Source organism: Phyllobates terribilis, unplaced genomic scaffold (genome assembly GCF_046119375.1).
Source record: "Phyllobates terribilis strain yellow unplaced genomic scaffold, ASM4611937v1 Scaffold_3__8_contigs__length_932513732, whole genome shotgun sequence".
In the NCBI taxonomy this organism is placed as follows: domain Eukaryota; kingdom Metazoa; phylum Chordata; class Amphibia; order Anura; family Dendrobatidae; genus Phyllobates; species Phyllobates terribilis.
In genome coordinates, this window is record NW_027362763.1 from 4,052,778 (window position 1) to 4,076,033 (window position 23,256).

General features: G+C 43.8%; 5 non-coding genes across 5 annotated transcripts; all 5 read left to right on the plus strand.

Annotated features, from left to right (window-relative positions):
- The first annotated feature begins 223 nt into the window (after positions 1 to 223).
- Positions 224 to 295, plus strand: TRNAG-CCC (transfer RNA glycine (anticodon CCC)). Its single transcript has one exon. It is a non-coding gene; the product is annotated as a tRNA-Gly (tRNA).
- A 1,349-nt stretch (positions 296 to 1,644) lies between these two features.
- Positions 1,645 to 1,716, plus strand: TRNAG-CCC (transfer RNA glycine (anticodon CCC)). Its single transcript has one exon. It is a non-coding gene; the product is annotated as a tRNA-Gly (tRNA).
- A 438-nt stretch (positions 1,717 to 2,154) lies between these two features.
- TRNAE-UUC (transfer RNA glutamic acid (anticodon UUC)) lies at positions 2,155 to 2,226 on the plus strand. Its single transcript has one exon. It is a non-coding gene; the product is annotated as a tRNA-Glu (tRNA).
- Positions 2,227 to 3,065: 839 nt separating this feature from the next.
- Positions 3,066 to 3,137, plus strand: TRNAG-CCC (transfer RNA glycine (anticodon CCC)). Its single transcript has one exon. It is a non-coding gene; the product is annotated as a tRNA-Gly (tRNA).
- A 14,614-nt stretch (positions 3,138 to 17,751) lies between these two features.
- Positions 17,752 to 17,823, plus strand: TRNAG-UCC (transfer RNA glycine (anticodon UCC)). The gene has a single exon. It is a non-coding gene; the product is annotated as a tRNA-Gly (tRNA).
- Positions 17,824 to 23,256: the final 5,433 nt, after the last annotated feature.

Sequence of the window (23,256 nt, forward strand, 5' to 3'; positions counted from 1 at the left end):
TTATTGGCAAAAAAGTGAAAATAATTGAGAGAATTGTAAGAATTGGTGGAAAAGCTCCATAGCTGATTCACAAGAATTCATCTTTGAGTTTTGGACAATGCCTTGCCTTGTTTTTAAACTTTTTAGTAATTGGCTCTTTCAGGACATATTCAGTCCTCCTTTTTTTAAGTAAAACTTTAGCAGATTTAACAGCCATAATCCCAAACCTGTCAAGTTAGTTCATGCATTGGTGGTATAGTGGTGAGCATAGCTGCTTCCCAAGCAGTTGACCCAGGTTCGATTCCTGGCCAGTGCAATACTTATGTAGTTTTATTTCTGGCATATCATACATTTTACAAACTATTTTGTAATGTTAGTGCAGAAAATGTAAAAAAAAAGCTGACCCTGTAAGCATTTGTGGTGTAGTGGTGAGCATAGCTGCCTTCCAAGCAGTTGACCTGGGTTTGATTCCTGGCCAATGCAAAACATGGGTGTATTTTTTTTTCAGGCACGTCATAATTTTTACTAACAATTTTGTAGGGTTAGTGCAGAAAATGTGAAAAAAATGCTGGGTACCTTAAGCATTTTTGGTATAGTGGTGAGCAAACCTGCCTTCCAAGCAGTTGACCTGCGATTGATTCCTGGTCAATGCAATACTTATGTGGGTTTTTTTTTCCTGGCACGTCTTACTTTTTACTAATAATTTCGTATTGTTAGTGCAGAAAATGTAAGAAAAAAACATGGCTTCTGTAAGTGTTGGTGGTATAGTGGTGAGAATTGCTGCCTTCCAAGTAGTTGACCCGAGTTCGATTCTCAGCCAACACATGAATTGTTTTTCACATTTGGTGATGCTTTTAGTCTGTTTTAATTTTTCGTGTTAAGTCTCAGGCTCTTCTTTCTTCTTAGAGTTTAGCAACCACGAAAATGAGAAAAAAATTGAAGAGAATATTTCTTAGCTTTTTTTCAACTGTCTCATCTAACTGATCTTCTGCTCTTCAGTTGTTGATTAAACACTTTGTAGGGTTAGTCTCCAATATGAAAGCAATGTCAGGGTTGGCATTGGTGTTATGCTGGTGGGTGTAGTTGCTTTTAAAACAATAGGCCATAGTTTAATTCTTGAAGAACTCATTGTTTTTTTGCATTTGTTGGTGTTTGGACTCTTTTTCACTTTCTGTGCTAAGGCTTATGCTTTTATTTCTTTCTTGGTAACACTTTAGCTACCTTAGTTGGCAAAAAGCAAAGCTAATTGAGAGAATTTGTAGGCAGAGGTGGAAAAGCTACATAACTGATTCCAAAAACTCCTCTGTCTTTAGAGTTAGTGTTAAAAATTCCAAAAATGGCAGAGGTCTTTAGGGGTAATTTGGTGCTGGTGCTGACTCTTTGTAATCTTTTTGAGCTAAGGCTCATAGTGTACTTTCTTTCTTGGTAAGAGTTTAGTTACCTTATTGGCAAAAAAGTGAAAATAATTGAGAGAAATGTAAGAATTGGTGGAAAAGCTCCATAGCTGATTCACAAGAATTCATCTTTGAGTTTTGGACAATGCTTTGCCTTGTTTTTAAACTTTTTAGTAATTGGCTCTTTCAAGACATATTCAGTCCTTCTTTTTTTAAGTAAAACTTTAGCAGATTTAACAGCCATAATCCCAAACCAGTCAAGTTGGTTCATGCATTGGTGGTATAGTGGATAGCATAGCTGCTTCCCAAGCAGTTGACCCGGGTTCGATTCCCGGCCAATGCTATACTAATGTAGTTTTATTTCTGGCATATCATACATTTCACAAACTATTTTGTAAGGTTAGTGCAAAAAATGTAAAAAAAAGAACTGATCCTGTAAGCGTTGGTGGTATAGTGGTGAGCATAACTGCCTTCCAAGCAGTTGACCTGGGTTCTATTCCTGGCCAATGCAAAACATGGGTGTGTTTTTTTTTCAGGCACGTCATAATTTTTAATAACAATTTTGTAGGGTTAGTGCAGAAAATGTGAAAAAAATGCTGGGTACCTTAAGCATTTTTGGTATAGTGGTGAGCAAACCTGCCTTCCAAGCAGTTGACCTGCGATTGATTCCTGGTCAATGCAATACTTATGTGGGTTTTTTTTCCCTGGCACGTCTTACTTTTTACTAATAATTTTGTATTGTTAGTGCAGAAAATGTAAGAAAAAAACATGGCTTCTGTAAGTGTTGGTGGTATAGTGGTGAGCATAGCTGCCTTTCAAGCAGTTGACCCAGGTTCAATTCCCGGCCAATGCATGAATTTTTTTTCACATTTGGTGATGCTTTTAGTCCGTTTTAATTTTTCGTGTTAAGGCTCATGCTCTTCTTTCTTCTTAGAGTTTCGCAACCACGAAAATGAGAAAAAAATTGAAGAGAATATTTCTTAGATTTTTTTCAACTGTCTCATCTAACTGATCATCTGCTCTTCAGTTGTTGATTAAATACTTTGTAGGGTTAGTCTCCAATACGAAAGCAATGTCAGGGTTGGCATTGGTGTTATGCTGGTGGGTGTAGTTGCTTTTAAAACAATAGGCCATAGTTTAATTCTTGAAGAACTCATTGTTTTTTTGCATTTGGTGGTGTTTGGACTCTTTTTCACTTTCTGTGCTAAGGTTTATGGTTTTATTTCTTTCTTGGTAACACTTTAGCTACTTTAGTGGGCAAAAAGCAAAGCTAATTGAGAGAATTTGTAGGCAGAGATGGAAAAGCTACATAACTGATTCCAAGAACTCCTCTGTCTTTAGGGTTAGTGTTAAAAATGCCAAAAATGGCAGAGATCTTAGGGGTAATTTGGTGCTGGTGCTGACTCTTTGTAATCTTTTTGAGCTAAGGCTCATAGTGTACTTTCTTTCTTGGTAAGAGTTTAGTTACCTTATTGGCAAAAAAGTGAAATAAATTGAGAGAATTGTAAGAATTGGTGGAAAAGCTTCATAGCTGATTCACAAGAATTCATCTTTGAGTTTTGGACAATGCTTTGCCTTGTTTTTAAACTTTTTAGTAATTGGCTCTTTCAAGACATATTCAGTCCTCCTTTTTTTAAGTAAAACTTTAGCAGATTTAACAGCCATAATCCCAAACCAGTCAAGTTGGTTCATGCATTGGTGGTATAGTGGTGAGCATAGCTGTTTCCCAAGCAGTTCACCCGGGTTCGATTCCCGGCCAATGCATTACTTATGTAGTTTTATTTCTAGCATATCATACATTTTACAAACTATTTTGTAATGTTAGTGCAGAAAATGTAAAAAAAAAAGCTGATCCGGTAAGCATTGGTGGTATAGTGGTGAGCATAGCTGCCTTCCAAGCAATTGACCCGGGTTTGATTCCTAACCAATGGAAAACATGGGTGTGTTTATTTTTCAGGCACGTCATAATTTTTACTAACAATTTTGTAGGGTTAGTGCAGAAAATGTGAAAAAAATGCTGGGTACCTTAAGCATTTTTGGTATAGTGGTGAGCAAAACTGCCTTCCAAGCAGTTGACCTGAGATTGATTCCTGGTCAAGGCAATACTTATGGGTTTTTTTTTTTCCTGGCACGTCTTACTTTTTACTAATAATTTTGTATTGTTAGTGCAGAAAATGTAAGAAAAAAACATGGTTTCTGTAAGTGTTGGTGGTATAGTGGTGAGCATAGCTGCCTTCCAAGCGGTTGACCCGGGTTCGATTCCTGGCCAATGCATGAATTGTTTTTCACATTTGGTGATGCTTTTAGTCTGTTTTAATTTTTCGTGTTAAGGCTCATGCTCTTCTTTCTTCTTAGAGTTTAGCAACCACGAAAATGAGAAAAAAATTGAAGAGAATATTTCTTAGATTTTTTTCAACTGTCTCATCTAACTGATCTTCTGCTCTTCAGTTGTTGATTAAATACTTTGTAGGGTTAGTCTCCAATACGAAAGCAATGTCAGGGTTGGCATTGGTGTTATGCTGGTGGGTGTAGTTGCTTTTAAAACAATAGGCCATAGTTTAATTCTTGAAGAACTCATTGTTTTTTTGCATTTGGTGGTGTTTGGAATCTTTTTCACTTTCTGTGCTAAGGCTTATGCTTTTATTTCTTTCTTGGTAACACTTTAGCTACCTTAGTGGGCAGAAAGCAAAGCTAATTGAGAGAATTTGTAGGCAGAGGTGGAAAAGCTACATAACTGATTCCAAAAACTCCTCTGTCTTTAGAGTTAGTGTTAAAAATGCCAAAAATGGCAGAGGTCTTTAGGGGTAATTTGGTGCTGTTGACTCTTTGTAATCTGTTTGAGCTAAGGCTCATAGTGTACTTTCTTTCTTGGTAAGAGTTTAGTTACCTTATTGGCAAAAAAGTGAAAATAATTGAGAGAAATGTAAGAATTGGTGGAAAAGCTACATAGCTGAATCACAAGAATTCATCTTTGAGTTTTGGACAATGCTTTGCCTTGTTTTTAAACTTTTAAGTAATTGGCTCTTTCAAGACATATTCAGTCCTCCTTTTTTAAGTAAAACTTTAGCAGATTTAACAGCCAAAATCCCAAACCAGTCAAGTGGGTTCATGCATTGGTGGTATAGTGGTGAGCATAGCTGCTTCCCAAGCAGTGTACCCGGGTTCGATTTCCAGCCAATGCAATACTTATGTAGTTTTATTTCTGGCATATCATACATTTTACAAACTATTTTGTAATGTTAGTGCAGAAAATGTAAAAAAAAAAGCTGACGCTGTAAGCGTTGGTGGTATAGTGGTAAGCATAGCTGCCTTCCAAGCAGTTTACCTGGGTTCAATTCCCAGCCAATACAAAACTTTGGTGTTTTTTTTTTTCAGGCACCTCATACTTTTTACTAACAATTTTGTAGGGTTAGTGCAGAAAATGTGAAAAAAATGCTGGGTACCTTAAGCTTTTTTGGTATAGTGGTGAGCAACCTGCCTTACAAGCAGTTGACCTGCGATTGATTCCTGGTCAATGCAATACTTATGTGGGTTTTTTTTTCCTGGCACATCTTACTTTTTACTAATAATTTCGTATTGTTAGTGCAGAAAATGTAAGAAAAAAACATGGCTTCTGTAAGTGTTGGTGGCATAGTGGTGAGAATCGCTGCCTTCCAAGTAGTTGACCCGAGTTCGATTCTCAGCCAACGCATGTATTGTTTTTCACATTTGGTGATGCTTTTAGTCTGTTTTAATTTTTCGTGTTAAGTCTCAGGCTCTTCTTTAGAGATGAGCGTTGTTCTACTCGAACTGTTCGCCAATCTCAAATTCGAGCTGTTTTGGGCGGTGTTCGAGCCGGTCGGCGAACACGAACAATTTGAGAAAAATTCGGCTGTTCGAGGTTATGTTCGATAACTGTTCGTGCACCAAAATCATAACTGGATTTTTTCTCAGTAATGATGAAAATTAATGTTAATACGCAGTTTGAGTGTACAGCGGGGCGGGGGGAGGGGCAGGGGATGGATCTCTGCAGGAACAATGAAGATCTCCATTTTTTTTTCTCTTTCCCGCATTTGCAGTGGGGAGGTGCAATCTGTCAGCCTATCAGCAGCGCACACACGGAGCGAAGTGCTTTTTTTCACACAAGCAAGGGCATGTGTGATTGGCAGTGTATGTCACATGTCCTTGCCCTATAAGACCAAGCCATTTTCCCCGTCGCCACCATTTTCTCACTGCTGCAGCTGCGTGTTAGACGGCACCGCTGTTGCTGTGTGCGCTATACCTTGTTAATTTCAAGCCAATTTTCGCACAAATATACAGATAGCTTGGGAGTAGGGAATAGTTGTGATTGCAGTCCTTTTAAGGACTAGGTTACAGCATTTCCTACGACTTTTATCAAGCAGGTCTGTGCTCTTAAATAGATAGATTGTGGGAGTAAAGACTAATTGTAATTGGAGTCCTTTTCAGGACTAGGTTACATCAGTTCCTATCAGTTTTTGCCAGGCAGGTCTGTGCCAGTGCTGTGCAAGTTTTTTTCACAGCATTTGGCTGAATCTAGCAAAGCTAATCCTTTTTGGCCTATTGCAGAGTGTGTTAGTCAGTGGAGTAGCCTATCTGTGTTGCAAGATATACCACCTGTGTATAGAATACCAATTTTTTTACTGCACCTAGTGAAGTAAAATCTTTTGGGCATAGCATCATTCTATTAGTCCATCTATACTGACCTCCATCAGGTTGCAAACTGAATATAATATTTTTCTGCATCTAGCTCTGAAAAAATATATGGGCTTCTAGCAGTGTGTGGGACTTGGTCTATTAGTCCATCTATACTGACCTCCATCAGGTTGCAAATTAAAAATAATTTTTTTCTTCATTTAGCTCTGAAAAAATATTTGGGCTTCTAGCAGTGTGTGGGACTTGTTCTATTAGTCCTTCTATACTGACCTCCAGCAGGTTGCAAATTGAATATAATTTTTTTCTGCATCTAGCTCTGAAAAAATATTTGGGCTTCTAGCGGTGTGTGGGACTTGGTCTATTAGTCCATCTATACTGAACTCCATCAGGTTGCAAATTAAAAATAATTTTTTTCTGCATCTAGCTCTGAAAAAATATTTGGGCTTCTAGCAGTGTGTGGGACTTGGTCTATTAGTCCATCTATACTGACCTCCATCAGGTTGCAAATTAAAATAATTTTTTTCTTCATTTAGCTCTGAAAAAATATTTGGGCTTCTAGCAGTGTGTGAGACTTGTTCTTTTAGTCCTTCTATACTGACCTCCAGCAGGTTGCAAATTGAATATAATTTTTTTCTGCATCTAGCTCTGAAAAAATATTTGGGCTTCTAGCAGTGTGTGGGACTTGGTCTATTAGTCCATCTATACTGACCTCCATCAGGTTGCAAATTAAAAATAATTTTTTTCTGCATCTAGCTCTGAAAAAATATTTGGGCTTCTAGCAGTGTGTGGGACTTGGTCTATTAGTCCATCTATACTGACCTCCATCAGGTTGCAAATTAAAATAATTTTTTTCTTCATTTATCTCTGAAAAAATATTTGGGCTTCTAGCAGCGTGTGGGACTTGTTCTATTAGTCCATCTATACTGACCTCCATCAGGTTGCAAATTAAAAATAATTTTTTTCTGCATCTAGCTCTGAAAAAATATTTGGGCTTCTAGCAGTGTGTGGGACTTGGTCTATTAGTCCATCTATACTGACCTCCATCAGGTTGCAAATTAAAAATAATTTTTTTCTGCATCTAACCCAGCCAATAGTTTTGGCCTAATACCACAGTTTGGCCACTCAGCTCTGCTCGGTTACCATCCATTGTTTTTTTGTGCAAACAACTCCAGAGTTGTGAATTAGTTAACCACCAAAATGAGTGGAAAAAGGCCTGCTGCTGGTGGAAAGGGGAATAGGCGTGTTGGGAAGGGGAGAAAAGGTTGTGTCCGTGGGGTAGGTGCAGAAGAAAGACCATCTTCCAGCCAAACTAAAATGTCTACTTCTTTTAGCGGACAATGTGATAAGATCCCTTTCTTACGGCCACGCCAATCGCTACAAATTCCAGATGAGGCACAAAAACAGCAGGTGCTTCAACGGATATCAAGTGCTCCTTTAAGTGGGCTCTCCTCCACATCAACTTCAACATCACAAATACTCCAGTCCTCAAAGGTGTCACCCAAATCGCACTTGCTTCCTCACAGCTCCCAAATCTCCAGCTGCCCGTCTGAGTATGAGGTAGAACAGATGGTTGAGTCTGCAGAGCTGTTTACTCATACTATAGCCTGGGAATCAGAGGTCGACTCCAGCGCTTCTGTGAATCCAGACGAGGAAATGATCTGCACTGATGCCCAGAATCTTTATGAGTCGGATCCAGGACCAGACGCAGAAGGTTCTGACCATAATGTAGACCCTCATTCCCAAACTGTAACTCCTGTTGGTGGAGACAATGAGGAAGACGATGATAAGACTCAAATACCTGATTGGAGCGACAACTTTAGTTTTTTGTCAGGGCAGGAACAGGTTGGCTCTGAGGACGACGGGTGTGATAACGCACAGGGTGATGATGATGAGGTCGGAGATCCCACTTACTGTCAACCCACAGTCAGCCAAGAGATGAGGTCAGCAGAGGAGGTGGAGGAAGATGCTAGTGACGACGTTGTCAGGTTGCGCCTTCCTGGACAGAGACGTAGTACTGGAAGAACGTCAACAACTGCATCCTCAAACACAACTCTGCCTCTCACCACAAGTCGTGGTGGCTCTTCAGGTCGCATGGGTGCTAAGCCTTGCATAGCCTGGGCATTTTTTCAGATCGATAAAGATGACCCAACTCATGTTATCTGTAACATTTGTCAGCAAAAGCTAAGTAGAGGCCAAAAAATACATAGTTTGAGTACTTCATGCATGAACCGGCACATGGACATGAAGCATAAGTTGCAGTGGGAAGCTCAGTGTGCTACAATGCGGCCTAGCCGGCCGGGCCAACCACCGTCTGCCATATCTTGTGCATCCGCGGCCTCTTCATCCTCTGTGACTGGGGGGACAGCAGTCACACCTGTTTTGGGGCGCAGACCTGCCACCTCTTTACCCGCAACAGCCAGCGTGATTGGCAGGTCATCATTTTCTTTGGAGGTGGTAACACCAGCTGGTCTTGAGCGCTGTCCGACATCGATAGCACCACCTTTGGATCAAGGCAACCTAACATGTCCGCCTGCATCTTCCTCACAGACCGGCAGTTTGCCGGGGACACCCTTATCAACCCCGTCTAAGCACAATAGCCAGCCCTCGGTTCCTCAGATGTGGACAAGTAAAAGACCATTTCCTCCTAGCCATGAGAAAGCTAAGAGGTTGAATTTCACCATCTGCAAGCTCTTGGCTACAGAAATGCTGCCTTTCCGCCTGGTGGACACAGAGGATTTTCGAGACCTTATGTCCGTCGCAGTGCCCCAGTACCAGATGCCCAGTCGGCACTACTTCTCAAAGAAAGGTGTGCCTGCGCTCCACCAGCATGTCGCACACAACATCACCGCTTCTTTGAGAAACTCTGAGTGTGACAGGGTGCATTTCACCACAGACACTTGGACGAGTAGGCATGGACAGGGGCGTTACATGTCGCTGACTGGGCACTGGGTAACTATGGTGACAGCAGGACAAGGGGCTGCTGTCCAAGTCTTGCCGTCCCCACGAGTTGTGCGTCAATCCTCTTTATGTCAAAGTTCCTCCACTGCTTCTGCCTCCTCAACCTCCTCTCGGTCTTCCACCTGCACCCAAAGCCTGTCTGGTCATGCCACAAGCTTTCTAACTGCGCAGAAGGGATCCTGCACACCTCCTTACTATGCTGGCAGTAGGGCTCAACGTCATCAGGCGGTTTTTACATTGAAATGTCTGGGAAATGTGAGTCACACAGCTGAGGAGTTGTGGTCAGCTCTGGAGAACCAATTTCATGAATGGTTGTCTCCACTGGACCTGAAACCAGGGAAGGCCGTGTGCGACAATGCTGCAAACCTGGGTGCGGCCCTTCGCCGGGGCAATGTCACACACGTGCCTTGTATGGCTCACGTGTTGAACCTGGTTGTCCAGCAATTTTTAGCCCACTATCCCAGACTAGATGGCCTTCTGCAGAGGGCACGGTCGCTGTGTGCTCACTTCCGCCGTTCGCATCCCGCAGCTCAGTGACTTACATCTCTACAGAAGTCGTTGGGCCTGCCACTTCACCGGCTAAAATGCGATGTGCCTACCCGGTGGAATTCAACTCTGCACATGTTGCAGCGACTGTGGCAGCACCGACAAGCCCTGGTGCAATACGTTCTGACGTATAGCCTGGGCCAACGAGATTCAGAGGTGGGTCAAATCACGCTGGAGGAGTGGTCTCAGATCAGGGACCTATGCACCCTTCTGCACAGTTTTGAAATGGCGACGAAGATGTTTAGTGCTGACGATGCCATTATCAGCATGACTATTCCGGTGATTTACATGCTGGAGCACATGTTAAACAGAATTCGGAGTCAGGTGGTGGCACAAGAGGAGGTGGAGGAAGTAGAGGAGGAGGAGTTGTATGCGGAAGGGCTAACATCTGCAAGGTCCAGACGGTCGGCAGCACCAAGGCGGCAGGCATGTGAGGGTGGGGGAGATGATTTTACCAGGGCGCATGGTAGCAGCCAAACTAGTGAGGAAGGTGCAGGAGCCCAGGAAGAAGTGGAGGACGAACTGATGGAAGACTCATCAGATGAGGGAGACCTTGATCACATTTCTGTTGTGCGAGGTTGGGGGGAGAGGACAGAGGAAGGAAGCATGATTGTTACCTCGCCACCAACACAACAGGGACTTGGTGCTCCTGGATGCGCAACACACATGAGTGCCTTCTTGCTGCACTACCTGCAACATGACCCTCGAATTGTGAGAATTAGAAATAATCCTGACTACTGGGTTGCCACACTGTTAGATCCCCGGTACAAAAGTAAATTTGCAGAAAATATTCCTGCCATAGAAAGGGATGCACGCATGCAGGAGTATCAGCAGAGACTGTTGCAGAATCTTACATGTGCTTTTCCACAAAATACCAGTGGTGCACGTAGTGAATCTCACAGTTCCAACTTGCCAACCGTGGGACCGTCAAGTGTTCAGCACTCAAACCGTAACAGAACCACAGTATCTGCTGGTAACATCAATTTTGCGGAATCATTTCACCACTTTTTTAGCCCATCCTTTGCAAGGCCACAGGAGACAAGAAGTCTGACACATAGTCAACGCCTAGAGACGATGGTACAGGAGTATCACCAAGTAAACATTGAAGCCACGACTGTGTCACTGGACCCTTGCTCTTTTTGGGCTTCCAATCTGGATAAATGGCCGGAGCTAGCCACTTACGCCTTGGAGATCTTGTCATGCCCCGCAGCCAGCGTTCTGTCTGAACGTGTGTTCAGCGCTGCTGGTGGTGTGCTGACAGATAAGCGCACGCGGCTCTCCACTGATAATGTAGACAGACTCACGTTCATAAAGATGAACAAATCATGGATCCGAAACGACTTTTCTACCCCTGTGTCATCCTGGGGAGAGTAAAAGCTTGATGATTGGTTAAAATCACCCTACCAACCGTTTTAAGCTTTCAAATTACTAATCATGTTTATCTGTATCTTGACTGGAAAATAATTTGGGCTTTGTAGCAGTGTGCAGCACTGATCCTATTAGGCCATCTATAATAAGCTTCACCAGATTTAAAATTAAAAATAATTTTTAGCTGCATCTAGCCCGGAAAATAATTTTGGGGCTCCGAGATGCGCAAGACACATAAGTGCCTTCTTGCTGCACTACCTGCAGCATGACCCTCATATTGTCAGAATTCGAAGTAATCATGACTACTGGGTTGCCACACTCTTAGATCCCCCAAACTTTTCGATCAACCTTTTCATTTTAATAAAGACCAAAAAAATGGTCATTTTTGAAATTATAAGCATTAGCAGGTTGTTAGAAACTGAAATCAAACAGTTTTCAACTCAAAACTTTATTCTAGGTGATGTTACATTTTCACATAGGACCCCATGTTCGAAAGGAGCTTCTGAACTCTCTCGTCCATTGAATTTGTCAGGTTTTGGATGGTTTCTGCTTCAATTGTTTTGCATGAGGACAGAATACCCTCCCAGAGCTGTTGCTTAGATGTGAACTGCCTCCCGCCATCATAGACACTCCTTTTAATGATGCTCCAAAGGTTCTGAATGGGGTAGAGGTCAGGGGAGCATGGGGGTCACACCATAAGTTTGTCCCGTTTTATGCCCATATCAGCCAGAGATGCAGATGTTTTATGTGCAGCATGAGATGGTGCATTATCATGCAGAAAAATGATCTTGCTGTGAAATACACGGTTCTTCTTCTTGAACCATGGCAGGAAGTGCTGTTTGAGAAAATCCACATACATTATGGAGTTCATCTTTAGCGCCTTCAGGGATCCTAAAGGGGCCGACAATCTCTCTCCCCATGATTCCAGCCCAAAACATTACTCCACCTCCTCCTTGTTGGCGCTGTAGCCGTGTTTGCGTGGGGTGTCCATCAACCAGCCATCCTCCACTCCATTCATCTGGACCATCGAGCGCTGCACGGCACTCATCCGTGAACAAAACAGTTTTGAAATCAGTCTTCATGTAATGTTTGGCCCACTGTAGCCGTTTCTGCTTGTGTGAAGTGGATAGAGGAGGTCGACAGGATGGCGTATGCACAGCTGCAAACCTCTGAAGGACCCTGCATCTTGTTGTTCGGGGGACGTTGGAGGCACAAGCAGCTTCAAAAACTTGTCTGCTGCTATGACAAGGCTTTTTTGCCGCTGCTCTTTCAACCTGACGTAATTGCCTGTAGGAAAGAGTCCTCAATTTGCCCTTATCAGCACGCACACGTGTGTACTGTGAATCAGCTACATACTTCTTGATTGCCAAGACACTTCATCCTGATCATCGCACAATGTTGATTGTAGTCATGCCTTGACCTAAACACTCCACAATTTGTTGCTTCTCAGCAGCCGACACATCCTTTTTCTTTCCCATTTTGGCAGAAAATGTAGGCTGCTTAATAATGTGAGAGAGCCTTCTTAAGTAGTCTTGCATTTCATTGGACACACCTGCCAAACTAATTAGCACAGGTGTCTGCAATTGCTTACAGTGATATAAAGAGCCCTGACACACATCACCATCAATGAGTTTAACTGACAAACAAACAAATTCTTCCCTTATCACTCCTAAACACTTTTTGCATAATAATTTGGAACGCGGTGTACATGTGCTTTTCCACAAAACACCAGTGGTTCACGTAGTGAATCTTACAGTTCTAACTTGCCAACGGTGGTCTGTATGGAATTGTTCAATAAAGAGCCCAAAATTAAGATAACATAGATGGGAGAGGTCTCTATGAATAGGAATTCCTAAGTATTTGATACCCTGTGAGGGCCAGGCAAAGGGAAAGTTGGACTGGATGGAATCCTATATGGATTTAGGGAGGGAGACATCAAGGGCCTCAGACTTCGCTGCATTGATTTTAAAATTTTACCATGTAACAAAGTGATCTATTTCAGCCATAACAGCAGGGATGGATATATGTGATTGAGTGATATATACTAGGACATCATCAGCAAATAGAGAGCACTTGTACTCGGTGCCTCCCACCTCAATCCACCTAATATTGGGGTTATGGCGAATTGATGAGAGCAGGTGCTCCGTCACTAGGATGTATAAGAGAGGGGACAGAGGACATCCCTGCCTTGTCCCATTGGTGATTGTGAAAGGTGATGAAAATGTTCTGACGCACCCCCTGGGCCTTGGGACACCCGGAAGCCGGACCCTTTTTGGTGGATGCTGGTGGTTGTAGTCTTCGTGGCGGCGATCCGGTTCCGTGGCTCAGGGCGGTCAAACCAGTGGCGGAACTATTTATGTGGTTTTGATGTTTAAATGTCCGACTACGCCACCCGTGGATTGCGGTCAGAGTGAACCGCCGCTACAGGGCAGATCGCTAAGGCTGGTGTTGTGGGTGCAGCAGAGCGTAGCATAACTCCCCACGGGAGGAGTATAGCCTCAGGGCAGTGTATGCGGAGGATGGGGGATGATGGTGCATGGCAGCAGCAGTAACGACACGGAGTCAGTGATGCAGTTCAGGGCCTTTACTCACAGTTCTTATTATCCAGACCACGTCTGCAGGTAACGGCTGCCCACGTCGTACTGTGCTCACCAGGTGAGGGGCTCAGACAACTCCCAGATAACTTTGGAGCGCTTCACAGGACCCCCTTTGTGTGTCCTTTGTCTGGCCTTTCTTACCAACACTTCTGTCCGGCTGCCTCGGGCCTCCTCTTGGTAAACTTGGCGCCAGTTTCCCTGACCCTATGTGGTGCCTTCCTAGCGGGTGGAGCAAGGGGCTGCGCCACATAAAATGTCAGAGACTCCGGTTTCTAGCTGAGGGTCGTTTCCTGCCTCCACTAGTTCGGGGACCGGTCTCCCCCTTTGGCCTGACCCCTCCACGCAGGTGGATTCGGGCGTGCGGTGGCGACTCGCCCGTCCGCACCCCTGGGATCCCTTCATTCCTCGTTCCTGGAGCCTTCTCCGCTCCTCTTCCTTCCTTCTCCCCCTTGCAGGCCTGGGCCTCTGTTACTAGGCCCGCCTCCGGAGCAGAGCTCATGCAGAGCCCCTGCTCCCTGCCACTTCTGCTCAGACTTCTCTGCACTGAACTAAGATGGTGCCCACCTTTTATACTCCCTTCTCAATGCACCCAGGAACTGCTTCCTCCCTGCTCCTGCACTACAGGGTTCCCCTTCCTCAGTGTTCCCTCCCCCCACTCCAGCCAGGGACAGGGACTGTCGTGCCCATCTCAGGGGCATATTGGTCGCCCTGCCCCACGGCAATGTGGTGTAATGCATGCAGGTGTCGGGTCCTGATCCACACTCCATCCTTACCTGAGAGTGAGATATCACACCTCTGGGTGAGGTGCAATACGTCTGTAGCAACCGAGCCCTCAGGGTGCTACAGTTCCATTTATCTTCAGCCTAGGTGACGTATTGCGATACAGGGCCGTGATTTTGGCTATAAAAGGGTCCCCTAGACCCCATACCCCAAGCTCTTTAAGAGAATCATATATGGCGTGCCAGGAGACTCTATGGAATGCTTTCTCAGCATCCAACGAGAGTATCTAATTACAAATTTTTAACTGCATCTAGCCCAGGAAATACTTTGTGCCTAGTAGCAGTGTCTGCTAGTCAGCGGATTATCCCGGCTGTTAAGCAAGCTACACCACCTGTAGTTTAGACACTTAATTTTTTCAAAGGAAATGCTTCGGGACCATGGGATACTTAGTGAAGAGCATCAGGAGGCACCCCAAGGCATAGGGGCTGGGACTGGCAGTAGGATGCCTTGCGGTGGACAGCCGAGCTCGATCCTTATAAAAGCTTTTTAACTGCAGCAGCTTTAGTGGACGCTACTGGAGCTGGAATTACCGCGGCTGCAGGCATGAGACTTGCCCTCCAATAGATCCTTGTAAATGGATTTAAAGTGTATTCATTCAAATTAGAGAGACAATTTAAATTAAAAAGCTTAGAGCTGCCTCCACCACAGGGGGGCTCACTCGACCCACCAGCGGACAGGCACCAGTATTGGGAGAGGGGGGCTGGCCGTCAGGGTTCACCGCGGCTCTGGCACAAACCCGGCGACACGGAGGTGGCACGGGCAGAAACGGACTGGCCGTGTCGGCTTCTCACTTTTTGGATTTTAGAAGGGCATGACATGCCTATATCTGTGTCTCCCCCTCCTTTTACTCCTCCACCTCTTTTATTTTCGCATGACTATATGTACTTGTCACTTTTCCATGTGTTAGTTATGTCTTCTGAGCAGTTTGTCAGCTTTTGGACACCTTTGAAGGTGTTTTCTATGTGTTTCTATGTGTTTTTGTTTGCCTGCCATTGGTTTTAACGGTGTTCGAAGGTGTTCGACGAACAGTTCGACGAACAGTTCGGCGAACACACGGGTGTTCGACGAACCGAACCGAACTCGAACACTACGGGGGTGGCTCAACACTACTCCTCTTTCTTCTTAGAGTTTAGCAACCACGAAAATGAGAAAAAAATTGAAGAGAATATTTCTTAGCTTTTTTTCAACTGTCTCATCTAACTGATCTTCTGCTCTTCAGTTGTTGATTAAATACTTTGTAGGGTTAGTCTCCAATATGAAAGCAATGTCAGGGTTGGCATTGGTGTTATGCTGGTGGGTGTAGTTGCTTTTAAAACAATAGGCCATAGTTTAATTCTTGAAGAACTCATTGTTTTTTTGCATTTGGTGGTGTTTGGACTATTTTTCACTTTCTGTGCTAAGGCTTATGCTTTTATTTCTTTCTTGGTAACACTTCAGCTACCTTAGTGGGCAGAAAGCAAAGCTAATTGAGAGAATTTGTAGGCAGAGGTGGAAAAGCTACAAAACTGATTCCAAAAACTCCTCTGTCTTTAGAGTTAGTGTTAAAAATGCCAAAAATGGCAGAGGTGTTTAGGGGTAATTTGGTGCTGGTGCTGACTCTTTGTAATCTTTTTGAGCTAAGGCTCATAGTGTACTTTCTTTCTTGGTAAGAGTTTAGCTTCCTTATTGGCAAAAAAGTGAAAATAATTGAGAGAATTGTAAGAATTGGTGGAAAAGCTCCATAGCTGATTCACAAGAATTCATCTTTGAGTTTTGGACAATGCTTTGCCTTGTTTTTAAACTTTTTAGTAATTGGCTCTTTCAAGACATATTCAGTCCTCCTTTTTTAAGTAAAACCTTACCAGATTTAACAGCCAAAATCCCAAACCAGTCAAGTGGGTTCATGGATTGGTGGTATAGTGGTGAGCATAGCTGCTTCCCAAGCAGTTGACCCAGGTTCAATTTCCAGCCAATGCAATACTTATGTAGTTTTATTTCTGGCATATCATACATTTTACAAACTATTTTGTAATGTTAGTGCAGAAAATGTAAAAAAAAAAGGCTGATCCTGTAAGCATTGGTGGTATAGTGGTGAGCATAGCTGCCTTCCAAGCAGTTGACCCGGGTTTGATTCCTGGCCAATGCAAAGCATGGGTGTGTTTTTTTTTCAGGCACGTCATAATTTTTACTAACAATTTTGTAGGGTTTGTGCAGAAAATGTGAAAAAAATGCTGGGTACCTTAAGCATTTTTGGTATAGTGGTGAGCAAACCTGCCTTCCAAGCAGTTGACCTGCGATTGATTACTGGTCAATGCAATACTTATGTGGGTTTTTTTTTCCTGGCACGTCTTACTTTTTACTAATAATTTTGTATTGTTAGTGCAGAAAATGTAAGAAAAAAACATGGCTTCTGTAAGTGTTGGTGGTATAGTGGTGAGCATAGCTGCCTTCCAAGCAGTTGACCCGCGTTGGATTCCCTGCCAATGCCTGAGTTGTTTTTCACGTTTGGTGATGCTTTTAGTCTGTTTTAATTTTTCGTGTTAAGGCTCATGCTCTTCTTTCTTCTTAGAGTTTAGCAACCACGAAAATGAGAAAAAAATTGAAGAGAATATTTCATAGATTTTTTTCAACTGTCTCATCTAACTGATCTTCTGCTCTTCAGTTGTTGATTAAATACTTTGTAGGGTTAGTCTCCAATATGAAAGCAATGTCAGGGTTGGCATTGGTGTTATGCTGGTGGGTGTAGTTGCTTTTAAAACAATAGGCCATAGTTTAATTCTTGAAGAACTCATTGTTTTTTTGCATTTGGTGGTGTTTGGAATCTTTTTCACTTTCTGTGCTAAGGCTTATGCTTTTATTTCTTTCTTGGTAACACTTTAGCTACCTTAGTTGGCAAAAAGCAAAGCTAATTGAGAGAATTTGTAGGCAGAGGTTTAAAAGCTACATAACTGATTCCAAAAACTCCTCTGTCTTTAGAGTTAGTGTTAAAAATGCCAAAAATGGCAGAGGTCTTTAGGGGTAATTTGGTGCTGGTGCTGACTCTTTTTAATCTTTTTGAGCTAAGACTCATAGTGTACTTTCTTTCTTGATAAGAGTTTAGTTACCTTATTGGCAAAAAAGTGAAAATAATTGAGAGAATTGTAAGAATTGGTGGAAAAGCTCCATAGCTGATTCACAAGAATTCATCTTTGAGTTTTGGAAAATGCTTTGCCTTGTTTTTAAACTTTTTAGTAATTGGCTCTTTCAAGACATATTCAGTCCTCCTTTTTTTAAGTAAAACTTTAGCAGATTTAACAGCCATAATCCCAAACCAGTCAAGTTGGTTCATGCATTGGTGGTATAGTGGTGCGCATAGCTGCTTCCCAAGCAGTTGACCCGGGTTCGATTTCCAGCCAATGCAATACTTATGTAGTTTTATTTCTGGCATATCATACATTTTATAAACTATTTTGTAATGTTAGTGCAGAAAATGTAAAAAAAAAAAGCTGACCCTATAAGCATTGGTGGTATAGTGGTGAGCATAGCTGCCTTCCAAGCAGTTGACCTGGGTTCAATTCCCGGCCAATACAAAACATCGGAGTTTTTTTTTCAGGCACGTCATACTTTTTACTAACAATTTTGTAGCGTTAGTGCAGAAAATGTGAAAAAAATGCTGGGTACCTTAAGCATTTTTGGTATAGTGGTGAACAAACCTTCCTTCCAAGCAGTTGACCTGCGATTGATTCCTGGTCAATGCAATACTTATGTGGGGGGTTTTTTCCTGGCACGTCTTACTTTTTACTAATAATTTCGTATTGTTAGTAGTGTTGAGCCACCCCCGTAGTGTTCGGGTTCGGTTCGGTTCGTCGAACACCGGGATGTTCGAGGAACTGTTCGTCGAACTGTTCGTCGAACACCTTAGAACACCGTCGAACACCGTTAAAACCAATGGCAGGCAAACAAAAACACATAGAAACACATAGAAAACACCTGCAAAGGTGTCCAAAAGCTGACAAACTGCTCAGAAGACACTCTCTTTAAAAAAGCCGGCCGGCAAATTCAGCAGCGGCATACACCGGTACCCGACAATTTAGACAAGAAGGAATAGAGCATCACACATAGATTAGATAGATAGAAACATGTCAGTCACACATATAAGAAGCACAGTGACAGTGTTGGTTACTGCACTTGTCATTTAGTGTAAAGGATTTATTAAAAAAAATATTAGTGTTTTCATGCACCGTCTCTTTAAAAAAGCCGGCCGGCAATTCAGCATCTGTACCCGACAATTTAGAACAGAAATAATAGAGCTTCACACATAGATTAGATAGATAGAAACATGTCAGTCACATATATAATAAGTACAGTGATAGTGTTGCTTACTATACTTGTCATTTAGTGTAAAGGATTTATTTAAAAAAATAAAAGTGTTTTCATGCACTGTCTCTTTAAAAAAGCCGGCTGGCAATTCAGCAGTGGTACCCAACAATTTAGAACAGAAAGATAGAGCATCACACATAGATTAGATAGATAGAAACATGTCAGTCACATATATAATAAGTACAGTGATAGTGTTGCTTACTGTACTTGTCATTTAGTGTAAAGGATTTATTTAAAAAAATAATAGTGTTTTCATGCACTGTCTCTTTAAAAAAGCCGGCCGGCAATTCAGCAGCGGTACCCGACAATTTAGAACAGAAAGATAGAGCTTCACACATAGATTAGATAGATAGAAACATGTCAGTCACATATATAAGAAGCACAGTGACAGTGTTGCTTACTGTACTTGTCATTTAGTGTAAAGGATTTATTTAAAAAAATAATAGTGTTTTCATGCACTGTCTCTTTAAAAAAGCCGGCCGGCAATTCAGCAGCGGTACCCGACAATTTAGAACAGAAAGATAGAGCATCACACATTGATTAGATAGATAGAAACATGTCAGTCACATATATATGAAGTACAGTGATAGTGTTGGTTACTGTACTTGTCATTTAGTATTAAAATAAAGGATTTATTATTAAAAAAATTGGCGTGGGGTTCCCCTTAATTTTAGGCTCTAGCGGAGGTTAAGCAGACGGCTGGGGCAGATGTTTGAAGCCTGGGAAGGGCGTAATACCCATGGAGCTTCCCAGGCTACTAATATCAGCCCCCAGCTGAATACATAGCCTTTACTAGCTATTAAAATGGGGGACCCCCCAAAAAAAATGACGTGGGGTCCCCCCTAATTTAATAGCTAGCAAAGGCTAGGCAGACAGCTGGGGGCTGATATTAATAGCCCAGGAAGGGAGCCATGAATATTTGTCCCCTCCCAGGCTAGAAACACCAGCCGTCAGCCGCCCCAGAAATGGCGCATTCATAGGATGCGCCAATTCTGGCACTTAGCCTCGCTCTTCCACGCTGCCCTGGTGCGGTGGCAGGGGGTAATAGGGTTGGGGTTGATGTCAGCTTATAATGCCAGCTGACATCAAGCCCAGGTTAGTAATGGAGAGGCGTCTATAAGACACCCCCATTACTAACCCCATAGTCAAAGTTAAAAAAAACACAAACACCCAGAATAAAGTCCTTTAATTGAAATAAAGACACAATCCTTTATTGTTCTAAATTAAACCATACTTACCATCACGCCCATTCCAGCTGAAGCCAACGATCTCCTGCAATAAAAGAAAAATAATAAAGCAACCTCATCCTTACCTTTCCATGGTTCCCACGACAGCTTCAGCTCTGCTACATCGAGATGACAGGCTGGACCGCAGCAGAACGCTGCCATCCAGCCTGTCATCCCGCAGACATTGAGAAGCGCAGGCTTGCTTGCGCTGCTCAGCGTCTCTCTGTGACGACATCCAGATGAGCCGAGTTCATGTCCAATGAACTCGGCTCACCTCATGCACGTCACTGACAGCGTGGGAAAATTCTCACGCTGAAGCGCTGATTGCAGGAGAATTTTCCCACGCTGTCAGTGACGTGCAGGAGGTGAGCTGAGTTCATTGGACATGAGCTCACCTCATGCACATCACTGACAGCGTGGGAGAATTCTCCTGCACTCAGCACTTCAGCGTGAGAATTTTCCCACGCTGTCAGTGACGTGCATGAGGTGAGCCGAGTTCATTGGACATAACCTCGGCTCATCTGGATGCCGTCACAGCGAGACAGTGAGGAGCGCAAGCATGCCTGCTCTTCTCAGTGTCTGCGGGATGACAGACTGGATGGCAGCGTTCTGCTGCAGTCCAGCCAGTCATCTCGATGTAGCAGAGCTGAAGCTGTCGTGGGAACCATGGAAAGGTAAGGATGAGGTTGGTTTATTATTTTTCTTTTATTGCAGGAGATCGTTGGCTTCAGCTGGAATGGGTGTGATGGTAAGTATGGTTTAATTTAGAACAATAAAGAATTGTGTCTTTATTTCAATTAAAGGACTTTATTCTGGGCGTTGTGTTTTTTTTAAATACTTTACTAGAAATTCATGGCGGTCATGTCTAATACTGGCGTGACCCCATGAATTTTGGGCTTGGGGCCAGCTGATAATACCAAGCTGGCCCTAACCCCTTTATTACCCAGTGAGCCACCGCATCAGGGCCCTGGATGAGTTGGGTACAGCGCCAGAAGATGGCGCTTCTATGAACGCGCCATTTTCCGGGGTGGCTGCGGACTGCAATTTGTAGCGGGGGGGGGCCAGAAAGCTTGGGCCTCCCTGCGCTGTGGATTCCAGCCCCCAGCTGCCTAGTTGTACCTGGCTGGACACAAAAATAGGGCGAAACCCCACGTACTTTTTTTTTAATTATTTCATGAAATTCATGAAATAATTAAGAAAAAAAGGCCTTCCCTATATTGTTGTGTCCGGCCAGGTACAAATAGGCAGCTGGTGGTTGGGGGCAGCCCGTTCCTGCCTGCTGTACCTGGCTGGACACAAATATAGTGCGAAGCCCCACTTCAATTTTTTTTAATTATTTCATGAAATTCATGAAATAATTAAGAAAAAAAGGGCTTCCCTATATTGTTGTGTCCGGCCAGGTACAAATAGGCAGCTGGTGGATGGGGGCAGCACGTTCCTGCCTGCTGTACCTGGCTGGACACAATATAGTGCGAAGCCCCACTTCAATTTTTTTAAATTATTTCAGGAAATTCATGAAATAATTTAAAAAAAATTGACGTGGGGCTTCGCACTATATTTGTGTCCAGCCAGGTACAGCAGGCAGGAACGGGCTGCCCCCATCCACCACCTGCCTATTTGTACCTGGCTGGACACAACAATATAGGGAAGCCCTTTTTTTCTTAATTATTTCATGAAATAATTTAAAGAAAATTGACGTGGGGCTTCGCCCTGTTTTTGTGTCCAGCCAGGTACAACTAGGCAGCTGGGGGCTGGAATCCGCAGCGCAGGGAGGCCCAAGCTTTCTGGCCCCCCCCCCCGCTACAAATTGCAGTCCGCAGCCACCCCGGAAAATGGCGCGTTCATAGAAGCGCCATCTTCTGGCGCTGTACCCAACTCATCCAGGGCCCTGATGCGGTGGCTCACTGGGTAATAAAGGGGTTAGGGCCAGCTTGGCATTATCAGCTGGCCCTAAGCCCGAAATTCATGGGGTCACGCCAATATTAGACATGACCACCATGAATTTCTAGTAAAGTATTTAAAAAAAACACAACACCCAGAAAAAAGTCCTTTAATTGAAATAAACACACAATTCTTTATTGTTCTAAATTAAACCATACTTACCATCACGCCCATTCCAGCTGAAGCCAACGATCTCCTGAAATAAAAGAAAAATAATAAAGCAACATCATCCTTACCTTTCCATGGTTCCCATGACAGCTTCAGCTCTGCTACATCGAGATGACAGGCTGGACCGCAGCAGAACGCTGCCATGTAGCCTGTCATCCCGCAGACACTGAGAAGCGCAGGCTTGCTTGCGCTCCACAGTGTCTCTCTGTGAGGGCATCCAGATGAGCCGAGTTAATGTCCAATGAACTCGGCTCACCTCATGCACGTCACTGACAGCGTGGGAAAATTCTCCTGCACTCAGCGCTTCAGCGTGGGAGAATTCTCACACTGAAGCGCTGAGTGCAGGAGAATTCTCCCACGCTGTCAGTGACGTGCAGGAGGTGAGCTGAGTTCATTGGACATGAGCTCACCTTATGCACGTCACTGACAGCGTGGGAAAATTCTCCTGCACTCAGCGCTTCAGCGTGGGAGAATTCTCACGCTGAAGCGCTGAGTGCAGGAGAATTCTCCCACGCTGTCAGTGACGTGCAGGAGGTGAGCTGAGTTCATTGGACATGAGCTCACCTTATGCACGTCACTGACAGCGTGGGAGAATTCTCCTGCACTCAGCGCTTCAGCGTGGGAGAATTCTCACGCTGAAGCGCTGAGTGCAGGAGAATTTTCCCACGCTGTCAGTGACGTGCATGAGGTGAGCCGAGTTCATTGGACATGAACTCGGCTCATCTGGATGTCGTCACAGAGAGACGCTGAGCAGCGCAAGCAAGCCTGCGCTTCTCAGTGTCTGCGGGATGAGAGGCTGGATGGCAGCGTTCTGCTGCGGTCCAGCCTGTCATCTCGATGTAGCAGAGCTGAAGCTGTCGTGGGAACCATGGAAAGGTAAGGATGAGGTTGCTTTATTATTTTTCTTTTATTGCAGGAGATCGTTGGCTTCAGCTGGAATGGGCGTGACGGTAAGTATGGTTTAATTTAGAACAATAAAGGATTGTGTCTTTATTTCAATTAAAGGACTTTATTCTGGGTGTTTGTGTTTTTTTTAACTTTGACTATGGGGTTAGTAATGGGGGTGTCTTATAGATGCCTCTCCATTACTAACCTGGGCTTGATGTCAGCTGGCATTATAAGCTGACATCAACCCCAACCCTATAACCCCCTGCCACCGCACCAGGGCAGCGTGGAAGAGCGAGGCTAAGTGCCAGAATTGGCGCATCCTATGAATGCGCCATTTCTGGGGCGGCTCACGGCTGGTGTTTCTAGCCTGGGAGGGGGCCAATATTCATGGCTCCCTTCCTGGGCTATTAATATCAGCCC